Here is a 26359-nt window from a genome sequence, read left to right on the forward strand (position 1 = left end):
GCTGCTTACAGTCGTTGCATACCACGACTACATATGAAATAAGTAAAGTTTTCAAAGGCTGTTGACGGTCGCACCTAAATCTACATCTACATCAGTATTTGCTTGATAGGTTCCCGGGAATTACGCCGGATAATATTGTAGAAACCGCACAATATTTCAGCGAGACAACTGCCCGCCATCTTCAGGTGCTACTGTAGCACCTGAAGTTGGCGGACAGTTGTCTCGTTGAAATATTGTGCGGTTTCTACAATATTATCCGGCGTAATTCCCGGGAACCTATCAAGCAGATGCAGCGCCGGGAAAGCCTCAAACAGTACATCAGTATTACTTGCGCCATTGTACAGTGCGAGGTGGAGGGTACATCATACCAATATCAGCAATTTTCTTTCGTATTGCAATTCGTGTAATGAGCTAGTGAAAAATGAATGTGTGACGACCTATGTACACGTCTTATTCTCTCGTCTACCTTCATGAGCCGGCCAGAGTGGCCGAGCGGTTCTAGGCGATACAGTCTGGAACCGCGCGACCGCTATGGTCGCAGCTTCGAATCCTGCCTCGGGCATGGATGTATGGATGTCCTTAGGTTAGTTAGGTTTAAGTAGTTCGAAGTTCCAGGGGACTGATGACCTCAGACGTTAAGTCCCATAGTGCTCAGAGCCATTTGAACCATTTTTAACATCATGATTCCAACGCGAGGTATACGTTGGCGCCAACATAATGGTCACACGTATTCGGATGCAGGTCTTCTAAATTTGCCCAAAAGGGTTTGGCGAGAACTGGGTCCTCTTCCTTCCAAAAATTCCCATTTAATTCTTCCGAGCATTTCGGTTACACTTTCGTATGGCGTATACCGACCTGTTATTATTCTAGGAGCGCGTATCTAACTTCGTTCAATATTTCTTCTCATGCCGACTTGGTAAGTACACCATAGTGACCGTACACTAGCCTCTTCTATGCGATTTCCTTTACAGATGCAACGTACTTTCCCGGAATCCTCCCAGCAAATCTAAGTTCCCCATTCGCCTTACCTAACGCAAATTTTACGTGTTCGTTCAGTGCCATATCCCTTCTTAGTATTACATTTAAATATAACTGTGTGCAAAATTTAAGGACGAAATTAGCTTTCGGGTAATGTGTCATTTTGAAACTTCCCCTTTGAAAATTAATAATGACAGTGCTGGAAAAACTTTTACGTTATTTGATTTTCAAACAGCTGAGCAAAACTGAACGTACTCACACAGTTCTCTCTTTACTTATTCTGATCATCACTAAACTGACACACAATATTTTTTAGCGCAACGCAATCTGACTTTTAATAATCCCTACAAAAGAATGGCTATGACTAACAATAAGCTATACCTTTCATGAATCACTTACCTCACAAAAATCTTCGCTACTTGAACTACTGCAATGCAGCGAGCGCCAATACTGCCAGCTAAATAAAACATTCTAACTACTGAAGGCACTAACTACTGATAGGCATAGTTAGCAAATGAAAGATTTTGATAGAGAACAAACAATGTATTTACCTTTATAGTGTTCAAAAGTCATAATATATATATCAGTTCATGATGTTGCGCTATTCGTACACCCATTACGGGCACCTGTACTCAAGATCCACTCTCAAGGCACAATTCCTACGCACGGAGAGAAAAGGTACCATTGTGGCCAAATCCAGCCCTCGAGGACTCCTAGACAACAGCACCGTACAAGTCATTTTCTTACAAACGTTTCAGTTGACGTATCCTCACGAAAGCCACGAGACGCGTTGCGACGCCACCCGCAACACTCCCACGATATACGTATTGCGCGCCTCCTACGACGACTGTCTAACGACGTGATGAGGCAGCTAATTTCACAATGTGTGTCTCTCTCTGCCAGCTGAGCAGGAAATTGAAAGGGGTAAGTTAAAATGCTTTAGAAAAAAAAATATTGTTACGTCAGACTGCCGTCTCGTCGCAATGTGCGAGAGAGAGGGTAAGAATTGGGAATTTCGCTGACCGCGGCTATGGCTCGGGTCCTCCATGCTGCGCGGTACGGATGCTCGTTGAGAGAACGAGGTATCGACTTGCGAGCGAGCGCGCCAATTTCCCGGTAACGACTGCCGCTACCGGCTGCCGGTTGGCGACTTGATTAGGTTCCGGCCGACCCGGCGCTGGGCCTGTTGCCGCCACTTCCGCAGGTACCTGCGCCACCCCGTCTGCGTATGTGTGGCTGTGGGAAGGGGGGAGGGGGTGAGGCGGGGCGAGGGGTTGTTAATTAACGGCGACCCGCTCAGCCGGCTCAGCTCTGCGCGGGACCTCCATCACGCGGACGCGGATAACGTAATTAACATGCGTATCCATTATGGAATTCCAAATTGTATCTCGTGGTACTCTCGCTCCTTCAGCTCGGGTGCCACGAACTTTACAGGTGCCGCAGTACGTAGAATTCTTTATGCCTCTTTCTTTCCAATATCACTGTTTTAGTTTGCTATTTCCCGTCTCCATGTAAATCACTTTAAAAGCCATACAAACAAATTTCGGCCTTGCAGCCGGTCGTCGTTCAGTACTTCCCACGATATTTCAACTGGGCACCTGCCAGTCATCTACAGGTGAGCCGTCGCAGACTGGCGAAAACTTCCTCCGTTCCGCTATATATAGCGTACTGTAACTATTCTGCGCATGCGTCTTAACCTCTTGATGGTCTCTTGCGGTGAGGAGGAGGAATTTAATAGTGCTGAAGTTTTCCGTTGCACACGTCCTGTAGGATCGTAATCAATGGAGGATTTTGAAGAGACAGCGCTTGAATCAGCTGCCCTGAAACCAACAGTTTTTTGGTGGTATGTGGATGACACTTTCACAGTGTGGCCTCATGGAGAAGATAAATTAATGGCGTTTCTACATCACCTCAACTCCATTCATAGCAACATCCGGTTCACCATGGAAATAGAGAAATATGGTAGTTTGCCTTTCTTGGATGTCTTGCTTCGAAGGAAGAATGATGGTTCAGTTTACCGGAAACCCACTCATACTGATTTGTACCCGCAAGCATCGAGTTGCCATCACCCATCGCAGATCATGAGTTTGCTTAAAACACTTGTTCAAAAAATGGTTCAAATGGCTCTGAGCACTACGGGACTCAACATCTTAGGTCATAAGTCCCCTAGAACTTAGAACTACTTAAACCTAACTAACCTAAGGACATCACACTCACCCATGCCCGAGGCAGGATTCGAACCTGCGACCGTAGCAGTCCCGCGGTTCCGGACTGCAGCGCCAGAATCGCACGGCCACCGCGGCCGGCAAAACACTTGTTCATAGAGCTCATACTGTCTCAGATCTAGATAGCTTACCTCAAGAACTCGCCCATCTAAAGACAGTATTCAGCGAAAATCCGGCAGATTAACAGGGCACTAACAGTTAAAACTAAGAAGCAGGAAGTGAATAAAGAGGAGAACATGCCGGAACAATCTTTAGCTTTTCTTCCTTTCGTTGGCAACACTTCGTTTAAAATAGCAAGAATCCTCCGAAAATTTCAGGTAAAAGTGTTTTTCCGCCCACCATCGAAGATTGCGGACCTTTTGGGGTCAGTTAAGGACAATCTGTTACTACGGAAGGCCGGAATTTACAAGATACCGTGCCAATGTGGTATGGCTTACATAGGTCAAACCGCACGCACCGTGAAAGAACGCTGCACTGAACACCAACGTTACACCCGTCTTTTGCAGCCAAGAAAGTCCGCTATTGCTGAACATTGTATTTCTACTGGACGTTCAATGGAGTATGAGAAAACAATGATTTTATCCACAGCAACGTCTTTCTGGGACTCCATTATTAAAGAATCCGTAGAAATACGACTGGCGGAAAATCTGTTAAACCGTGACAGCGGCTACCAGCTGGACAGTGTATGGAATCCCATCATCTCCACGATTTGCTCAAATCGAAGACGAAAGAGTGCGTCGACGGCCGTGGGAAACTGCAACGCAGAGGGCGACTGAGTTCTGCTATTCCACCAGCGAGGGCGCTGCCGGCAGGCAGTGTGTTTCATCTATCAAGTATTCGACGCATGCGCAGAATAGTTACAGTACGCTATATATTGCGGAATGGAGGACGTTTTCGCCAGTCTGCGACGGCTCACCTGAAGATGACTGGCAGGTGTCCAGTTGAAATTTTGTGCGAAGTGTCGAACGACGACCGCCTGCAAGCCCGAACTTTGTTTGTACAGTCAGTTCGCCGGGAAAATTTTAAAATTCACTTCAAAAGCTATCCTCTCTCTCAATCCCCTTGCGTACCATATCAAAAGCACCATTCCTCCTCTAATTCATTCACATTACGTAATTTTTATGTATTAACATATTTCGCTCTACTTGTCAGCCCCCTTTACATCTCAGTGCCATTCATGGACGATTTTCTCCCCGGTTCTTGAACTTCAGAGAGTCGTCATCTGCTTTCGTGGTTGTGAATGTACTGCGTTACATGAGCGAACATATCTTCATCTGCATCTACATTCCCCACGAGCCACCATATGCTGCGTGGCGGAGGTTACCTTGTACCACTACTAGTGATTTTCTTTCCTGTTCCACTCACAAATAGAGCGAGAAAAAAAAGATTGCCTATCTCTTACCTCTTCTTCTGCCCCACTGCACACTCCTAACTAAGGTACGAGCATGTGAGATTGGTTCCCAAATATGTGAGTGGCTCAAAGACTTCTTAAGTAATAGAACCCAGTACGTTGTCCTCGATGGTGAGTGTTCATCGAAGGTGACAGTTTCATCTGGAGTGCCCCAGTGAAGTGTGGTAGGACCGCTGTTGTTTTCTGTCCACACAAATGGTCTTTTGGATAGGGTGAATAGCAATGTGCGGCTGTTTGCTGATGATGCTGTGGTATACGGGAAGGTGTCGTCGTTGAGTGACTCTAGGAGGATACAAGATGACTTGGACAGGATTTGTGATAGGTGTAAAGAATGGCAGCAACTCTAAATATAGATAAATGTAAATTAATGCAGATGAATAGGAAAAAGAATCCCGTAATGTTTGAATACTCCATTAGTAGTGCAGCGCTTGACACAGTCACGTCGATTAAATATTTGGGCGTAACATTGCAGAGCGATATGAAGTGGGACAAGCATGTAATGGCAGTTGTGGGGAAGGAGGATAGTCGTCTTCGGTTCATTGGTAGAATTTTTGGAATATGTGGTTCATCTGTAAAGGAACCCGCGTATAAAACACATATACGACCTATTCTTGAGTACTGCTCGAGCGTTTTGGATCCCTATCAGGTCGGATTGAGGGAGGACATAGAAGCAAATCGGAGGCGGGTTGCTAGATTTGTTTACTGGTAGGTTTGATCATAATGCGAGTGTTACGGAAATGCTTCAGGAACTCGGGTGGGAGTCTCTAGAGAAAAGGAGGCGTTCTTTTCGTGAATCGCTACTCAGGAAATTTAGAGAACCATAATTTGAGGCTGACTGCAGTACAATTCTACTGCCGCCAACTAATATTTCGCGGAAAGACCACAAAGATAAGATAAGAGAGATTAGGGCTCGTACAGAGGCATATAGGCAGTCATTTTTCCCTCGTTCTGTTTGGGAGTGGAACAGGGAGAGAAGATGCTAGTTGTGGTACGAGGTACCCTCCACCACGCACCGTATGGTGGATTGCGGAGTATGTAGATGTAGATGTAGAAATGTACTTTGGTGGCAGTAGAATCATTCTGAAGTCAGCTTCAGATGTAGGTTCTCTAAATTTTCTCAGTAGCGTTCCCGAAATATCTCCGTAATACTCGCGTGTTGATCACACCTACCGGTAACAAATCTAGCAGCCTGCCTGGTAAATACTTCGGTGTCTCCCTTTGATCCAACTTCCTGGGGATCACAAACACTCGAGCAGCACTAAAGAAAGGGTCGCACTAGTGTTATATACGCCGTCTCCTTTACAAATGAAGCACACTTTTCGAAAATTCTCCCAATGAACCAAAGTCGACCATTCGCCTATCCTGCCACAACCTTCACATGTTCGTTCCACTTCATATCGCTTTGTAACGTTACGCCCAGATATTTAAACGACGTGACTGGGTCAAGCGGTACACTACTGACGCTGTATCCGAATATTACGTGTTTGTTTTATTACTCTTCCGCATTAACTTACATTTTTTCTAAATTTACAGCCAGCTTCCATTCATCACACCAGCTAGAAATTCTGTCTGCAATATTGTATCCTCCTACAGTAATCCAAAGACGACACGTTCCCATAGACCGCTGCATCATCACTAAAAAGCAGCAGAATGCTGCTCACCCTGTCCGTCGAATCATTTATGTACACGGAAAATAATAGCGATTTTATCACATTTCCCTGGAACTTTCCTGATGATACCCTTCACTCTGATGAACACGCCATTGAGGACTTCAGAAGTCTTCGAGTCACTCACTTATCTGGGGACCTATCTTGATGCTCTTTCCTTCGTTAATACTCTGCAGGGGAGCGCCGTGTCAAATGCTTTTCGGAAATCTAGGCATATGGAATCTGCCTGTTGCCCTTTATGAATGGTTCGCAGGATATGATTTGAGAAAAGGGCAAGCTGAGTTTCGCACGAGCAGTGCTTTCTAAACCGTGATGATTTGTGAACAAAACCTTTCCCGTCTCAAGGAAATGTACGAGGGTCACTCCAAAAGACATATACACTGTTTTTAAATCCATCTTTTATGCTACATGTTTGAAAGTTTTACAGTGTGTAGATACATCCTTTAGCAACAATATTTTCATTTCTCCACATAATTTCCATCCCTCTCAACTGCCTTACGCCATCTTGGAAGCAGCGTCTCTATACCCGCACGGTTAAATTCTGGACGAACGTCTTGGAGCCACTGTTTGGCAGCGTGCACAAGGGAGTCATCATCTTCCACGAAGAGAGTCTTTCAGTTTCCCAAAGAGATGATAGTCACATGAGCCATGTCAGGACTGTAAGACGGCTGTTTCAGTGTTGTCCATCCGAGTTTTGTGATCGCTTCCATGGTTTTTTAACTGACATGTGCCTCGCGGGATTAGGCCAGCGGTCTAGGGCGCTGCAGTCATGGACTTTGCGGCTGGTCCCGGCGGAGGTTCGAGTCATCCCTCGGGCATGGGTGTGTGTGTTTGTCCTTAGGATAATTTAGGTTAAGTAGTGTGTGAGCTTAGGAACTGATGACCTTAGCAGTTAAGTCCCATAAGATTTCACACACATTTGAACATTTTGACTGACATGTGGCCGTGCATTGTTGTGCAACAGCAAAACATCCTGCTTTTGCCGATGTGGTCGAACACGACTCAGTCGAGCTTGAAGTTTCTTCAGTGTCGTCACATATGCATCAGAATTTATGGTGGTTCCACTTAGCATGATGTCCACAAGCAAGAGTCCTTCGGAATCGAAAAACACCGTAGCTGTAACTTTTTCAGCAGAAGGTGTGGTTTTGAATTTTTTTCTTGGGTGAATTTGCATGATGCCACTCCATTGGTTGCCTCTTCGTCCCTGGTGAAAAAATGATGGAGCCGTGTTTCATCACCTGTCACAATTCTTCCAAGAAATTCATCTCCACCATTCTCGTACTGTTCTAAAAGTTCGCTGCATACCGTTTTTCTTGTTTCTTTGTGAGCCACTGTCAACATCCTGGGAACCCACCTGGCACAAACCTTTTATAACGCCAACACTTTCAGTATTCTGCAAACACTTCCTTCCCCTATCCCAACGTAGTGTAACAATTCGTTCACTGTGATGCGTCTGTCAGCAGTCACCAATTCGTTAACTCTCTGCACATTGTCTGGAGTGTGTGCAGTACGAGGCCTGCCGCTGCGAGGACAATCCCCAATATTGCCGTGCCCGCTTTCATCACGTAACTTGCTTGCCCACCGACTAACTGTACTGCGATCGACAGCAGCATCTCCATACACCTTTTTCAACCTCTTGTGGATGTTTCCCACTGTCTCGTTTTCACAGCACAGGAATTCTATGACAGCACGTTGCTTCTGACGAACGCCAAGTGTAGCAGCCATCTTTAAGACATGCTGTGACGGCGCCACTCACGGAAACAGGCTGAACTAAGTTTGAAAACAAGCGGGAAGGATGTATCTACACACTGTAAAACTTTCACACATGCAGAATGAAAACTGTATGTTTACAAAAATAGTGTGCATTTCTTTTGCCGGCCGGGGTAGCCAAGCGGTTCTAGGCGCTTCAGTCTGGAACCGCGTGACCGCTACGGTCGCAGGTTCGAAGCCTGCCTCGGGCATGGATGTTGGTGATGTCCTTAGGTTAGTTAGTTAGGTTTAAGTAGTTCTAAGTTCTAGGGGACTGATGACCTCAGAAATTAAGTCCCATAGTGCTCAGAGCCATTTCTTTTGGAGTGACCCTCGTATTCGAAATGAAAATATGTTCATGAATCTTGCAGCAAACCGTTGTTCTTATCTTGCTCTGGAATTATGCGAGCCCGTTTCTTTACCCTTCATATACACGAGAGTCACCTGTGCTTTTCTTCCAGTAGCCAGTAATGGCACACTGCGTTGGGCGATAGATGCGAGCTAAGTCAGGGTCCAATGCTATAGATTACTCTTTGTAAAACCGAATGGGGATTCGAGCAGTACCTCTTGACTTACTTGCTTTCAACCCTTTCATTGTCTCTGTACACCAACGATGCTTACTACTAAGTCCTCCATGTGGGTGTGTGTGCGATGGTCAAACGGCGGTAGGTTTGTACGATTCTCCTGCGTGAACGCTTTTTCAAACATGACATTTAAAACTTCAGTGTTACTTTTCCTATCTTCTACTGCGACAGCAGACTGGTCGAAGATGGGTGGACAGAAGGCTTCGAACCGGCTTAGCGATTACGTTTGATTTGGGATCAAGGAAAGAGAGATTATTAGAAATTTTTTGTCATTAAATTCGTTTATTGTACATGTAAAAAAAAAAGGAAAGATAAAGGCGTTCGGGCCTAAGGCACCGTGTGGCGCCGACCGTCCTCCGTATGGCGTGATTCGGATGCGGTGTTGGGGTCAGTACGCCGTTCTCCTGGTCTTTGTCAGCTTCCCGTACATTGGAGACGCTACTTCTCATTAAAGTAGCTTCTCAGTCGGCATCACGAGGATCAGTGGATTCCGCTCCCGCCCTCCCACCGAGGAAGAACCTGCGTCTTTCACAAGGCAATCAGAAGGGCTGACCACACAGCTTCGGAGGCGGAATTATTATACACGCACATGCATACGAGGGTTCGAACTTCAATAGTGGCAACTATTTATTTATAGTTTCTACAAAATAGATACGTATTTCAAAGTTTTAATGACCTTCAAAGTAGCCACCAGCATTGTGTATAACCCGTTGCCAGCGATGAGCAAGTCGTAGGATACTCTTAGCAATGCCAGTTGTATTGACAGTTCGAGCAGCGCGGTCTATTGCCCGACTAATTTGTTTCAGTTCTGAAACGAATGCCGTGAAGAGTTCCTTTCAGTTTAGAAATCGAGTTGAACTCACGAGGGCTTAAATGGTAGGAGTGCAGCAGGTGGTACAGCACTTAGCAGCCCCATCACTCAAGCAAATCAGTAAAAACTTGCACTGTACGTGCTTGAGCATTGTCCTGCAAAATGATGGTCAGGTCCTGCAGAAAATGTCATCACTTATGTCTCTATGCTGTTCAATTTTGGAACACAACCTACGACCAGCTTAGAGACAGAAGTGATGACACTTTCTGCAGGACCTGACCATCATTTTGCAGAACAATGCTCAACCACGTACAGTGCAAGCTGTTACTGATTTGTTTGACTGATGGGGCTGCTAAGTGCTATATCACCTACTGCACTCCCCTGACTTAAAACATCGCTAGTTCAACTCGATTGCTAAACTGAAGGAAGCGCTTCACGGCATTCGCTTCGGAGCTGCTACAAATACGTCGGCAATAGACCGCGCCGCTCGAACTGTCAACACAACTGGCACTGCGACTTCCTACGACTTCCACATCGCTGGCAACGGTTTATACACAATGATGGTGACTACTTTGAAAGCCATTAAAACTTTGAAACACGTATATATTTTGTACGAGTTGTAAATAAATTGTTGCCACTATTAATGTTCCAACCCTAGTAATTTACTATCAGAAACTTCTAGGAAGGTAGCGCTGAAGTATAATCATCTATACAAGAATGTATAGCCGATGAAAAATATAAAATTTAATCACATGTTTAATCCTCTATGGTTTGCGTGGTTGGCATAGAGCTGATATCATCGAAAGTAAGAGTCCAGCTTCTTCCTCAGGTTTAGTTAGGGTATCCTAAATCAAATAATACTTAGAGTTGTTCCCAAACAGCAAGCTGAACTAAGCTTTTGTCCAGAGAGCGCGAAGGCAAAATTGGTGGGATATCTCAGATGGTCTCGGATGGCACGTACCTGAGATGCAGTTGCACAGTTATGCTGAATCATGAGCAAACATTCAAGTGTAGTATTGCTATGGCTCACAATAATGTGGACACCATATATACACTTGAGCGAACTCCTTATGTAACTTAGGCCAGGTTATTTTGAAAGCAAATGAACAGGTCAGCTGCAAAGAGTGTCGAAACGTTGATTTTATAATCGTTTTTAGTGTTTCAAAGATGACGCGGCTAGTGCTGAATACGATTTTAATCACACTGATTTTGGTCGTGGAAGCATACGCGCTTATATGTGTGCACAGGATTTTATGCTGCGTTAGTCGCAGTGGGGCTACAAAACATTCTACGGATATATTCAAAACATTTCCGCGTCCCGATTGTAAGCATCTGAAGTGTGTACACATAATTTGGAGTCGCTCGGCAAAACAGTCAACAGTGCGTAATTAACGGCCCTGTGGCGCTGGTTTACGAACATTTTGATGTGGACAGAGCACTTTACAATTTTAATGTAGTGGCATGCGTACCTTTCAATTTTACCTCGAGTCTGTGAATCATTAAACAGTTTTGTTTTCATTTTCAGACTTTTCAGTTCGCATATATAGCCTTTCCGCAGATGAACCATTAACCATCAACAAGTAAATTACACACGCTTGAAAAATAACATGAAATAAAAACATTCAGTTTTCTGTCACAATTAACCATAATTATATTGTTCAGTATAAAATATATCATACCGTCCGTTTACTTACTTCACAAAAGCACCACTGTGAGAAGTTCTCTTTTACAACTAAATTACACAAGATAAGAGAATTCTTATACTGTATGAAATCGCCTTTGGGGCTAAAAACTGAAGATGGAAATACTAAGAAAATTTGTATCAGCTTGTTACATTGAATATCTTTCACATGTGTTCTGTGTCTAACGGCTTTGAAACTAGGCAAAATGTGGATATCTAGTCACACAAATTTTGTTGTTGTAAGAAACGAGAATACGTTAGTAAAGAGACCCATTAAGACTACTTTTAGCTCCAAATTTAGGTTAATCAAAATTAGAATAATAATGTTAATAATTTTCATACTTTTTATTTTCGTAACAGAAAATGAAATTTCGTAGAGGCCATCTAGAACCAAGTTTTAATTGATACCAATACATGAATGAATATGTGTCCGAGTGGTTCGAAGTATAAAATGCTGAAATGAAAGGTATTTGTACCACTGGAAGCGATATTTAGTAACCACTGTATTGCCTGACAAAGGTCACTTCTGTGCATTTCCCTCGTGGCTAAAATTTAAAAAAAAGTGTTTCAATTATTATTAAGCTTTTCGGTCTATGAATATTCACTAAAATGACATTTTTTGTTTAAATCAGGCGTCTTCCGTTTCGTTTTTGCTATGAAGCAATGTATGTGAGGTAGGAAAAGTTAAGTTAATATAAGTCGTTTTTATTTTGCAAATCAAAATAGCTGGAATATATGTTTCACTCGGGTTAGACATACTAGAGACTTCACTTACGCTGAGTTTTGACTTTTTTGTTCTTGCAGCTATTATTACAAGTCTTTACCTGATTCCACACAAAGACATACAGGGTGATTTTTTCCACCGTGTATAAACTCTAGGGATTTATCGATGAGAGGATACGGAACAAAGAAGGTCTAATGAAGTTACGCCCGGAAATGCATGTTTTCCATGCTAGAGACCATTTATTCAATCATACTTTGTTACAGAGACTGCGGTCTAATAAGCGCTGTACAATGCAGCCACAGTTACAGTATGCATGGTTTCCTCCTACAGGGTGGTACTGTTCCTCTTACATCATGTCCTAGTGCCCTCTCCCGCCGTAGTAATTTAAAATGTTGTGTCCGATTCACTTCTCTCGCTGACTCGCCTTGTAGTGGACGTGATAGAGCGTTGTACACAGTGGTTCCGTATTCGAAACGAGAGCTTACCAACATAGTGTTTACTTAGGGAAAGACAAATTGCAACTGGCGGCGGGCAATCTCAGCGTTCAATGTTTTCAACAGTATTTCGCCTTTTGTCTGAGACAAGGTCGTTTTAGGAAGCAGGAAATCATGAAGGACGTACCCGAAATGTTCGGACACCAGACTAGGAGAGAAATGTGATTAACACTGCGGACGGCGACCGTCGTGTCAGTACCAGGCAGTTGGCACGCCAGTACACGGTAAGCCAGACGATCGTGTGGAGCATTCTCAGTGACAATTTTTACCGCCCTCATCGCTTACAGCGTGTGCAAGGCTTGGTAGCGACAGACTTTCGACATCGGAAGCAGTTTTCACTGTTTGACTCACCAGGCAACTGCGATTCCGAGATTTGTGTCATCCATTCTATTCACAGATGAGGCCACGTTTACGCAGGATGGTATCTTCAGCTTTCAAAACAGTCATATGTGGGATGGGTGCAGAACTCCCACGGTATGGTGACAGCGAATCATCAGCATCGATGCAGCCGGAATGTGTGGGTCTGGATAATTGGCGAAAGTATTTTGGGACCAATCTTCCTTCCACGTCGCGTAAACAGGCCGGAACCATCGGCGTTTCTTACGGGTGACTTGCCTCCCCTGCTGGAAGAAGTGCTGTTGATGATTCGAAGGCTTATGTGACTGCTACTTGATGAATGTCCAGCCCACTTCGCCGTTAACGTCCGGATGCATCTCAATCAATTCCTGGTCGATGGATCGGACGACGGGGTCCAGTTGCGTGGCCTGGTCGTTCACGGGACCTCGACCCGTGCGATTTCTGGTTATGGGGTCCTCTCAAAAGTATCGTGGATGCAGAGCTCATTCCAAATGTGGAGACACTGGAGCAGCGTATTCATGCTGCCTTTGACACTGTTCGTATGCAGCCTGGCCGATGTGAACGTGTGAGACAGAACATGCTACGGCGCGTACACGCATGCCTTGACGCACGTGAAAACCATTTTCAGCACGTACTGCAACTGTGATTGCATGGTACAGCGCGTATTACTGAATAAACGGCTCTAGCGTGGTAACCATGCATCTCCGAACATAAGTTCCTAAGATCTTTCTTGTTTCCTATCCTCTCATCGATCAGTCTCTACAGTTTGTAGACGACGGAAAAAGTCACCTTGTATACTTAGGAAGAGAATTCCGAACCATGTGACGATTACTTATTTTCCATTTATGGACAAATCACTTTCTATCTAATGTTGAGCACGAGGGCAAGGATATTAGCAGTGTGTAGTTTCAGTTGATTTTTCCCCCTCATTTCAGAAGCTAAGATGCTGTTAAAAGGAAAGAATTATTACTTTTTATGTTCGTTGTAGGTGCGCGATACACGCCGGAGATTCTGAAACTAGGTCTGATACGTGTTTATCACTCTCTTCTTTACGTTTCAGCGACGTTCCATACGGGCCAACGACAGACAGTTTGTGCCAACTGCTTCACAGAGGGTTTCTTCTGCCGCCGAGCCCGTAAACATTGCGGGGTTCCTGTGTGGAAACAAAGTGTTGAAGAGATTTTAATTAAAACCACTTTGCGTCTCCTGCAGGGCGGCTTCGCCCACCCCGAATGCTCGTCGTTTCTCTCCCCCCTACTGCTCCTTTCTAGCTAACTTCTCCCTCGGATGTGCATCCGGAACCCAGCCGGAGTAGTGCCTCTTTTTCCCTTTTATTCCTTTTTTTTCCCCAAGTCGTTTCTCTTTCTGCCGCCTGGCTGCAGACCGAGCTGTTATCTCTTTGCGAACCGCTAGCTGCCGCTGCCGCCGCCGCCGGAGGAAGCAGTTAGTCGCCCTAGAGACGCAGCGCGCACCCAAAGGGCTGCCCGCCCGTGACGAGTCCCATTATGCTGCTGCTCCAACGCCCGTCCTCACGCTCGCAGTTTCTCGATTACAGAACTCTCTAACTACAAGGACACCCCGTAGAACGCTGATGTTGGTAGCACTCGTACGTAAAATGTGGCAACTGGAGCTGGTATGGTACCTTCTCTGTCGTCACGGCTGTAGCGACAGTGGATAGGAACTGGGAATACTGTGCCCATCAGCTTGGAAGTTGCAGTCACCTGGTAATCTTCTGACCTCAGACTGTAGAGACATCGATGTTCTTCACTTACTGCAAAGTGTTTCGTAGCCTAAATTGATGATGTAGCTTTTCCACATCCTATTGTCTTTAATTACTAGACAGTAACACCCAGTAATTGAAATTAACTCCGAATATATTAAAAACCAGCTTAGAGCCGGCTGCTTCGCTCGCTTATGGCATGCAGAGATTTTTTCGTTTTTATTTACTCTTATTTTTATGTTGTTCAGGTACTGCAACACCTTCTAAGACCACATAAGCATGGTCTTTTCCGAACGTACTTCTGACCATAAAGCGATTCTGATAGATCGAGTCCAAATTTTTTGTTACCCTCATGCCTTTACGTTGTTGCGGAGATATTTCCATAGCAACTTTCATCCCCTAACAAATATTTATATATAACCGAGAAGTGAAATGCCAATTTTCATAAATTTAGCTTTAAAATTTTTTTGATGTAACATAATATTTTCTTAAAAACTATTCGTCCGCTATTACACTCCCTTAGGGGTTGAATTTCCAGAAATACTGAAACATGTTTATTTTTTATTTATATCTGAGAAGTCAGATACCAATTACCATAGTTGTAGCATTAAAATCCTTTAGTAGTTCTTTCGTAATTATTTATTTTCAAAACGCTTTCACCCACTATTTTACCCTCTTAGTGGCTGAAATTACAAAAATGCGTAAACACAATTTTTTTTGTTTTCTGACTGAGAAACCAAATACCAGTTTATCGTAGTTTCAGCTTCAAAATTCGCTTGATATCTTTCAAAAAGCATCCATCCCGTATTTCACCCTCTTAGGAGTACAATTTCGGACAATCCGTCCTTAAACGATGCCTACAGTATAAGATCCACACCCTCTCCAAACTTCAAGTTTCTGTCGTTAGCGGTTTGGGCTTGGACGATGATGAATGAATGAGTGAGTGAGTGAGTCAGTCAGTCAGTCAGGTCATAGCCCTTTATATGTAGCGTTTGGTCCATTTTCCATTTATATGTAGCGTTTGGCCAGGTGCGAGGACGACTCGCGCACTGAGGGCTCCATACAAACTTAATTGCGAGTATGTATATAAATATTTCATCCATTCCGGAAATCGAGAGTCTCAACCATTCGTGCCTGTTGCCGACATTGATACTGGTAACGTATCGATGCCAGGGATTCCAAGATTTTTGAGAAACTTTTTAACTTCGACAACATAAATGTGACACGAAGTCATGCAGGTGGCAGACGACCGTAACTACACTATTGGCCATTAAAACTGTTACACCACGAAGATGACGTGCTACAGATGCGAAATTTAACCGACAGGAAGAAGATGCTGTGATATGCAAATGATTAGCTTTTCAGAGCATTCACACAAGGTTGGCGCCGGTGGCGACACCAACAACGTGCTGACATGAGGAAAGTTTCCAATCGATTTCTCATACACAAACAGCAGTTGACCGGCGTTGCCTGGTGAAACGTTGTTGTGATGCCTCGTGTAAGGAGGAGAAATGCGTACCATCACGTTTCAGACTTTGATAAAGGTCGGATTGTAGCCTATGGCGATTGCGGTTTATCGTATGGCAACATTGTTGCTCGCGTTGGTCGAGATACAATGACTGTTAGCAGAATATTGAATCGGTGGGTTCAGGAGGGTAATACGGATCACCGTGCTGGATCCCAACGTCCTCCTATCACTAGCAGTTGAGATGACAGGCATCTTATCCGCATGGCTGTAACGGATCGCGCAGCCACGTCTCGATCCCTGAGTCAACAGATGCAAGACAACAACCATCTGCACGAACAGTTCGACGACGTTTGCAGCAGCATGGACTATCAGCTCGGAGACCGTGGTTGCGGTTACCCTTGACGCTGCATCACAGACAGAAGCGCCTGCGATGGTGTACTGAACGACAAACCTGGGTGCACGAATGGTAAAACGTCATTTTTTTCGGATGAATCCAGGTTCTGTTTACAGCATCATGATGGTCGCATCCGTGTTTGGTGACATCGCGGTGAACGCACACTGGAAGCGTGTATTCGTCATCGCCATACTAGCCTATCACCCGGCGTGATGGTATGGAGCGCCATTGGTTATACGTGTCGGTCACCTCTTGTTCGCATTGACGGCACTTTGAACAGTGGACGTTACATTTAAGATGTGCTACGACCCCTAGCTCTACCCTTCATTCGATCCCTGCGAAACCCTACATTTCAGCAGGATAATGCAATACTGCATGTTGCAGGTCCTGTACGGGCCTTTCTGGATACAGAAAATGTTAGACTGCTGCCCTACCCAGCACATTCTCCAGATATCTCACCAATTGAAAACGTCTGTTCAATGGTGACCGAGCAACTGGCTCGTCACAGTACGCCAGTCACTACTCTTGATGAACTGTGGTATCGTGTTGAAGCTGCATGGGCAGCTATACGTGTACACGCCATCCAAGCTCTGTTTGACTCAATGCCCAGTGGTATCAAGGCCGTTATTACGGCCAGAGGTGGTTGTTCTTTGTACTGATTTTACAGGATCTATGCACCCAAATTGCGTGAAAATGAAATCACATGTCAGTTCTAGTATAATATATTTGTCCAATGAATACCCGTTTATCATCTGCATTTCTTCTTGGTGTAGCAATTTTAATGGCCAGTAGTGTAAATTTGACATGATGTCATGCAGGTTGCAGACTACCGTAACTATATCATCAGCAGTTCTCCATCGAGACTGGCTGCGTCGCAGTGTTAAAAGTTAAACATCAGGCAAGTTCAAATGGTTCAAAGGGCTCTGAGCACTATGGGACTCAACTTCTCAGGTCGTTAGTCCCCTAGAACTTAGAACTAGTTAAACGTAACTAACCTAAGGACATCACACACATCCATGCCCAAGGCAGGATTCGAACCTGCGACCGTAGCGGTCTCACAGTTCCAGACTGCAGCGCCTAGAACCGTACGGCCACTTCGGCCGGCCAAACATCAGGCAAGGTATGGTTTCATTGCTCACATGACGCGTTTCGGAATTTATGCATTATCAGATATCCAGGAGCGATTGCTACGTAGTGTTTGAAGTTGTTCGCGAAACAAGTATTGCCGGCCGCGGTGGTCTAGCGGTTCTGGCGCTGCAGTCCGCAACCGCGGGACTGCTACGGTCGCAGGTTCGAATCCTGCCTCGGGCATGGGTGTGTGTGATGTCCTTAGGTTAGTTACGTTTAAGTAGTTCTAAGTTCTAGGGGACTTATGGCCTTAGATGTTGAGTCCCATAGTGCTCAGGGCCATTTGAAACAAGTATTCGCAGACTAGTCATATGGGCAATAAAAGGAAATCCTTGTCTGATGGTTGACTTTTGCCATTGCGTCGCAGTCAGCCTGAATGCAGATCTACTGACTTTTTTAATTTCAAGTTTGACATCGGATTACAAATGATAAAAGTAATATTTCCTTCGTGTGGTATAATTAAAAATTAACAATTTTCGGATTTTTTCCCTTTACTTGTACTGTGATATCCTCCTTTTTCGCAAATTTCATGATACTAGGCCAACAGGAAGTACCCTACAGTTTTGATGAGTGAATTTGCGGGTATTAAAATATGTGACATTAATGGCAGTATCATTTGATTGTAGTGACTTAGAACTATCAATTTTATATGCCGTGAAGTGACCATAGACCTCAGTGTGTGACATAAATTTGAACTTGTTACGTCAAACCGTTCCTGAGATAAAGTTTTTTTAAGAGTCAGACAGACACACGGTCAACTTAGTGGTCCTGTAAGATTTCCTTTTTTTTATTGAAGCACAGCCGTAAAAATAAGACACATAAGTGAGGTAGTCCTGCCACAGTGTTTTATAGGGTTCGCTTACAAATCCGAGTGTCCCTGCAAGCTACCATATTCCTGTCGGATAAGTAATGAGAAAGTAGGTACATCAAGACACGAAACTAAACAAGAATGCGTCCAGTCCCTAGAGAGATCTGCTAAACTGAGATGAGTCAAGATGATGATAGCTATCAGTTCCGAAATACTATCAACAAAGACAGGCTCAGTATGATGAGCTTATTGCATTGCTATCGGTGGAATCGCGGTGCCACATACTCACGGTGCTAATAGGGTGATAGCACTATAGCAACCAGTGTAGTTGCTGCAAGCGTCCTATGGCGGAACTTGCTAATCGAACAGACTGCCTGCACAAGGCTGTTTCCATGGTAATGGAAGACAACGCATGGGGGTAGCTGCGCGGTCAGTGTGGCCGATTGCCAAGCTAAGGGGCCAGAGTTCCATTCCCGACCGGGTCGGAGATTTTCTCCTTTCGGGACTGGGTGGTGTGTTGTCCTTGACAGGGCTGAATGGGCACGTCCCGAAAGCCAATAAATTCGAAAAACAAAGCGTACGCATTACTATGCGCTATGTGAAGACGTCCAGGATCATCTGCAGGGCTGGGCGAATAAAAGTGACCCGACGAGTGGATACTGGTGAACGTGAATGAATGCATTAACGGAGGAGGAAAAGAGCCACAGTTATTTCCAACAGGATGGAGCAACTGCCCATATAGCTGGCCTAACCTTGCAGTACATTTACGCAACCTTCATGCCTGACAGAGTTATTAACAGAAGTTAGTGTGGTCGCGGCCCTAGGCCACCTAGCTGACCTGATCTGTCAGTGTGCGATTGCTTTGTGTGCGCCAAGAGCTGAATGGTGGTCACTTTCAGCATCTGCTGTAGTCAGGTTAGTACTGCATTCCCTTTCCTCTGCTGTGTTTCTTTGTATCCTGGAATTCTGTTCTCCGAGCCACTTTTCTTTGTCTCTCCCTGTACAACAGAATGGGGTTGGAGAGCATTATCTCCGTACTTTCGTAAACCGGGGCGTCACACAACCGTGCGTCTCCAAGGAAGCAATAAGATTCCCATACAAAACACGGCAGTGGGCGGAGGTCAGAGTCGTGCAGCTTCTGGGAGACCAGTAGTGGCACCAGTTCTGCGAATGCTGGAGGAATTAGTATCCCTCCGCGTCGACGTGGCTCCAGCTTAAATTCGAACGGCCCCGAACTTAACGGATTTTCATCTCGCCTACTTTCTAAATTAATTAAACGGTTAATGTGAAAATTATTGTGCCCCACCCGCACACCCCCCGCCAGCAGACGGTCCTCCATCCAGGCCTTCGGGCGGAAAAAATAATCTTATTACACAAAATGATTAATTTAATTTAATGTCTTGTTAATTAATTGCCAGTCAGGTTTGCTGCGATTGCTGTCAATGAACTTAGAATTTTGCAAGCAGTTCGAATCTGTGAGATATTAGTTTTATTCAGCTTTCTTTCTTTCTGGTGGGGACTGGATTTAACACCCATTTAGGCTTCGCTAAGTGCGTTGTTTAGCTGTGAAATGTCTCCGTAGAACAAAACCGTCGAGGGGTTGTACAGTTGGAAACAGTGGGTGCTAACAGTAAAGGTAGGGTGTTGAGCCTGTCAAAAGAAGGAATCGGAAGTCGACCTCAGTCGTCAGTAAGCGCCACGCTTCGTCTACACAGTGTACTATAGATACTATAGATTTATTCGAGTAAAATATTCCATATAACATGTGTCTAATTTTTATTTGTTGCAGAGATACAATTTTTAGAATTTAACCAAAACAAATACTGACTGAAGATGATAGTCAAAGGCCAGTTATTAATTCAAAGTTGATTGCCATAAATTTCGCCTACAATTTAACTGAACTTTCGAATTCCCTTTGACAACACCACGTTTATCTCTTCTGAGGTCGTGTTGGCATTCTTTCGTAAGGTCAGTACTGTTCATAGACCATACAACCAATTCGTTTCTCGTGTTAACTATTGTTTTTGTAGACTTCAACTTTGAACCAGCATCTCAAGCAAAAATCTACAGGCGTAAGCTTCAGGAGCCAAAATGCGGAAGACCCGTGACCAATTCTGCTGATCCATCTTCCACGGAATGTTAGGTTTATGCGATTTCACCTAACTAGTATAGTTGCAGGAGCTCATTCTTACGTACTGACTGTCTACAATGCCACACCACATACTTACAAAGAAGCGTTCTTAAAAATGTGTCTTCACAAAGCCATGTGAGATCGCGTCGTACCACCAAAGTGAGTTACGAATACAATATTGCAGTGCGTGTGTTGTTCAGAAGTATGACGCAATTTTCCTTCGGACATGGATGCATGTGAGCGGTCACCTTACCGATGTTTCACGGCCATACTCAGATTTGCATATGTTGTCAACCAAGCGCCTCACGTACATCAAATATGTGTATTCCCGAACAGGGACTCATTGTACATGCATGTTTGTTCGAAAAAACATTGTATTGTACTTCTGAACAACGCATGCACTGTACTGCCATGTGTATCTACCGACATCGGGCAAGCGACTTTCAATTTAAACATCTCCTCTGTAGGGGAATACACATAATGGATATACGAGTGCAGGTTGTAGACACATGGTTGACGACATATGTAAGTTTGGACCTGACCGTGAAGCGTGCTCACATAGCCTAATGGTAAGGCAACGACTCACAGTAAGTGGGAAATCACGGTTCGAGTCCCGGTCTGGCACTGATTTTCATTGTCAGCATTCCATTACGTAGCTAATGGTTGTCCATATTCGCAGCTGTGAATACATTTCATGTATGTCGTCAAGAGTGAAAGTAGCTTCATCAGTAAACGGTATTACCGACAATATTCGGGACTTGCAATTAGCCAATAACAAATTCCAAGCGCCTATGTTCACCTCTTTCTCTAAATCCGCTATAAGTAAGATAGCGGCCGTGTATATGTAATGTCCGGCATATTATCGTATGTGCAACACCGATATGTGCAGAAATTTTGCGTGCGCATGTTGAAGGACGCCGGCAGGTGTGGCCGAGCGGTTCTAGGCGCTTCAGTCTGGAACCGCGCGACCGCTACGGTCGCAGGTTCGAATCCTGCCTCGGGCATGGATGTGTGTGATGTCCTTAGGTTGGTTAGGTTTAAGTAGTTCTAAGTTCTAGTGAACTGATGAACTCAGAAGTTAAGTCCCATAGTGCTCAGACTGTAAACTCATAGCAACTGGAATAATAGCACGCGGAATGAAAACTCATATCTGTAACCAGTTGCATTTTTGTGACCAGTGAGGATTGGACACAAGCTGTATGGAATGTTTTATTCAAATTAGCACGTACCACATCCTCCTAAAATATTTCCTATACCTCCTAAAACACCCTGTGTTAGTGCCTTTAAGAACCTATTCGCTTGTATATAAATTACTTGGGTAGCTTGTGAGCAAGAGTGAAACTAAAACTTCCTGACAGATTACAACTCTCTCTCCCTCCCTCCCCCCCCTTCGCCCCCTCCCCCATCTCTCCCCTGCTTCCTAACTGGGGAAGTCAGAGGAAAATGGCTACATACGTCGGAACACGCCCTAAATCCCCCCCCCCCCCTCCTATTTCGTTCTAACGACACCTGCACGAGTCAGACGAGTGTGACAACAGAACGGTCGCACAGTCATCGTCGAACGAAGGTCCTCTATATTTACCGTACAGAATTTCCACATCCACACGAGACTGATTTAAATAATAAAACACTCCACCAGTTAAATTTTTCCATGCATAGGATGCCACATTTCGAGAGCTTATTTTCATTATCAAGCGAAAATATTTAGATGGCCATTTTATGTGATGTTTGTATGTGTGTTGTTGTACCTCTCTTACCCTGCAGGAGACACAGCATTTTAAAACCACAAAAACTCGACTGAAAGGCAAAAGAGGCAGAACAACACGCACGCAAACATTAAACCACCTGCGGCTCCCAATGTAAGTATTTACCCTTCACAATGAGAATAAATTCTCGAAATGCGTCGTGTTATGCATGAAAAAATGTGTTTCATTATTTACATAATGACTGACGCAGTCGCTGGCTTTCAAAAAAACATCGAATGCTCGGGATGAAATTAATTGTACGTGATTTACTCTGTAATTCACACTTTCAGACTATTTCTATACTCTTCAGTTATCGAATAGCAGGTGGGAGGAATGAACACGTGAATGTTTCCGTGCCGGCCGGAGTGGCCGATTCGTTCTAGGCGCTACAGTCTGGAACCTTGCGACCGCTACGGTCGCATGTTCGAATCCTGCCTCTGGCATGGATGTGTGTGATGTCCTTAGGTTAGTTAGGTTTAAGTAGTTCTAAGTTCTAGTGAACTGATGACCTCAGAAGTTAAGTCCCATAGTGCTCAGAGCCATTTGAACCATTTTTGAATGTTTCCGTGCAAGCTGTGATTTACCTTATTTTATTACGATGGTTACGTCTCTCTACGTAGGTGGGGAACAAATTAACTTGTGAACGAAAAACGCTTCGTTTTAATGATTGCCACCCCGACTTGAGTATAATATCCTTAACAATCCCTCCCTTATTTCGCAGTAATATAAAACGAGCTGCCGTTCTTTTAAATTTTTCGACAACTTCCGTCAATGCCGCCTGATACGGATTTTCATATTGCGCAGCAATACTCCGGAAGATGATGAACAAGCGTGGTGTTAGCCGTCTTTTTGGCACATCTGTTCTGCCAATAAAACGTCGTCTTTAGTCCCTACGAAATTTTCTATACGATCGTTCCAAATTAAGTTACTCGGAATTGTAATCGCTAAGTATCGAGTTGAATTCACAATGTAATCGAAATTTAGCTGACTTCTTTTAGTATTGATATCGATGACACACTTTTCCTTATTCGGAGTCAATCGCCATTTTTCGCACCAGAAAAATATCGTGTCTAAGACATTTTACATTTGATTTCGATCTTCTGATTACTTCACGAGACGCTAAATGACAGCATCATTCATGAACAATGAAAGAGGGCTGCTCAGATATCTCCTAAATCGTTTATATAGGTTAGGACCGGCAGAGTGCCTGTAAGACTTCCGTGGGGAACTCCAGATATCACACCTGTTTTACTCGATTCCTTTCCTTCAGTCACTAATAACTGTGACTTTTCTGACAGGAAAGTACAAGACGAGTCGTACAACTGAGATGAAGCCGCGTACGCATGCAATTTGATTAAACTGCTTACGAGGAACGATGTAAAAACCTCCGTTAAATCTACAGTCAAGCGCCAAAGAAACTGGTACAGCTGCCTAATATCGTGTAGGGACCCCGCGAGCACGCAGAAGTGCCGCACCACCGCAACACAACGTGCTATGGACTCGACTAATGTCTGAAGTAATGCTGGAGGGAACTGACACCATGAATCCTGCAGGGCTGTCCATAAATCCGTAGAAGTACGAACAGCACATTGCAAGGCCTCCCAGATATGCTCAAATAAACTTCGTATCTGGTGAGTTTGGTGGCCAGCGGAAGTGTTTAAACTCAGAAGAGTGTTCCTGGAGCCACTCTGTAGCAATTCTAGATATGTGGGGTTTCGCATTGCTCTGCTGGAATTGTCCAAGTCCGTCGGAATGCACAATGAACATCAAAGGATGCAGGTGATGAGACAAGATGCTTACGTACGTGTCACGTGTCAAACTCGTATCTACAGTTATCAGAGGTCCCATATCGCTCCAACTGCACACGCCCCACAGAATTGCAGAGCCTCCACCACCTTGAACAGTCCCCTGCTGACAAGCAGGTTCGGTGGATTCATGAGGTTGTCTCCGTATCCGCACACGTCCATCCGCTCGATAAAATCTGAAGCGAGACTCGTCCGAGCAGGCACCATGTTTCCAGTGATCAACTGTCCAAAGTCGGTGCTGACGGGCCCATGCGAGGCGTGAAGTTTTGTCTCATGCAGTCATCAAGGGTACACGAGTGGGCCTTCGGCTCCGAAAGCCCATATCGATGGTGTTTCGTTGAATGTTTCGCACGCCGACACCAGCTGATGGCTCAGCTTCAGCAATTTGCGGAAGGATACACTCGTGTGACGTTGAACGATTCTCTTCAGTCATCGTCGGTCGCGTTCTTGCAGAATTTTTTTCCGGCCGCAGGAACGTCGGAGATTTGATGTTTTGCCGGGTTCCTGATGTCTACGATAACTCGTGAAATGGTCGTAAGGGAAAATCCCCACTTCATCGCTACCTCGGAGATGCTGTGTCCCATCGCTCATGAGCCGAATATAACACCACTTTCAAACGCACTTAAATCTAGGTAACCTACCATTGTAGCAGCAGTAAACGATCCAACAACTGCGCCAGACACTTGTTGTCTTATATAGGCGTTGCCGACCGCAGCGCCGTATTCTGCATGTTTACATATATCTGCATTTGAATACGCGTGCCTATATCAGTTTCTTTGGTGCTTCAGTGTAAGAGGGTTGCCCAGATATCTCCTAAATCGTGCATACTGATTAGGAACAGCAGTTCACCTGTAACACTTCCGTGGGGAACTCCAGACATCACTTCTGTTTTACTAGATGCCTTTCCTTCAATTACTAATAACTGTCATCTTTCTGACAGCAAAGCACAAGTCCAGCTGTACAACTGAGATGAAGCGCCATACGCACGAAATTTGATTAAGGTGCTTGCGAGGCACGGTGTGAAAAGCCTCCGGGAAATCTATAAATTGTTGGGGAGAACAGCATTGCCCTTTTTCCGAAGATTGCTTTTCAAGTTCCCCAGGGCATCTCTGTCATACTTTGACACAGGCTGTACCAACCTGTCAGGACGCCATCGGCGTCGCCTATGGATGCTACAGTGTGGAGTGCGAGGCAGCCGGAAGGGGCAGCTAATGTTTCCGCGTCCGGACGCAGGCGCCCCGCGGGCGCGCGCGCGCCGGCGCCCGTGTTCGGCGTCGCCATGAATATTCAGGCGTCGCGGCGGCACGTTGCTAGCGGCTAGCGTTCATTAGCGCCCTCGGGGCGCACGGCCAGCGCCACCGCCTCAGACCGTCGTGCGACAGCGATTAGCAGTCTCTCCTCCGCAGTCGCTCGGCCGTACCATACAGCAACGAGGGCAGCGCTTCTGCAGCACGTCTCTCGCGGTGCCTGTGTTCACACCTCGTTCCGCGTTACACTGGCTCAACACAAACTCGACCTACAAAATTTCGAAGGTTGTTCTGGGACTTTTTACAGACTATTTCGGTAGGAGGAAGCCGTAGTCTCCCTTGGCCCATTACAGATTAATGATGTAATGTTCATAGCTTCTCCGTGTTTCGTTATGCTTATGTTTTTAGTACAGACATACACTGAGATGACAAAAGTCATGCCGTACCACATAACATCGTGTCGGACCTCCTTTTGTTCGCGGTAGTGTAACATCTCGACGTGGTATGGACTCAGCAACTAGCTGGAAATCCCGTGTAGAAGTACTGACCCATGGCGCCTCTATAGCCGTACATAATTGTGAAACTGGTGCAGTTTAGGATTTTTTCCACAAACTGACCTCTCGAATACAAATGGTTCAAATGGCTCTGAGCACTATGGGACATTGCACCATTTAGATTGCCATCGATGGGTCAAATGGCTCTGAGCACTGTGGGACTCAACATCTTAGGTCATAAGTCCCCTAGAACTTAGAACTACTTAAACCTAACTAACCTAAGGACATCACACACACCCATGCCCGAGGCAGGATTCGAACCTGCGACCGTAGCAGTCCCGCGGTTCCGGACTGCAGCGCCAGAACCGCTAGACCACCGCGGCCGGCTGCCATCGATGAAATGGGGGCCATTTATCCTTCCTCCCATAATGCCGCACCATACATTAACCTGCCAACGTCACTGATGTTCCACTTGTCGTAGCCATCGTGGATTTTCCGTTGCCCAATAGTGCATATCATGCCGGTTTACGTTACCGCTGTTGGTGAATGACGCTTCGTCGCTAAATAGAACGCGTGCAAAAAATCTGCCATCGTCCCGTAATTTCTCTCGTGTGCAGTGGCAGAACTGTACACGGCGTTCAAAGTCGTCCCCATGCAATTCTTGGTGCATAGAAGTATGGTACGGGTGCTATCGATGTTGATGTAGCATTCTCAACACCGACGTTTTTGAGATTCCCG

General features: G+C 45.0%; 1 protein-coding gene across 3 annotated transcripts in view; it reads left to right on the plus strand.

Moving 5' to 3' along the window:
* Nucleotides 1-26359, plus strand: part of LOC126175042 (putative polypeptide N-acetylgalactosaminyltransferase 9) — a 554784-nt gene that overhangs the window by 454795 nt on the left and 73630 nt on the right. The gene's annotated exons all lie outside the window — the stretch shown is intronic.

Source organism: Schistocerca cancellata, chromosome 3 (genome assembly GCF_023864275.1).
Source record: "Schistocerca cancellata isolate TAMUIC-IGC-003103 chromosome 3, iqSchCanc2.1, whole genome shotgun sequence".
Lineage (NCBI taxonomy): Eukaryota > Metazoa > Arthropoda > Insecta > Orthoptera > Acrididae > Schistocerca > Schistocerca cancellata.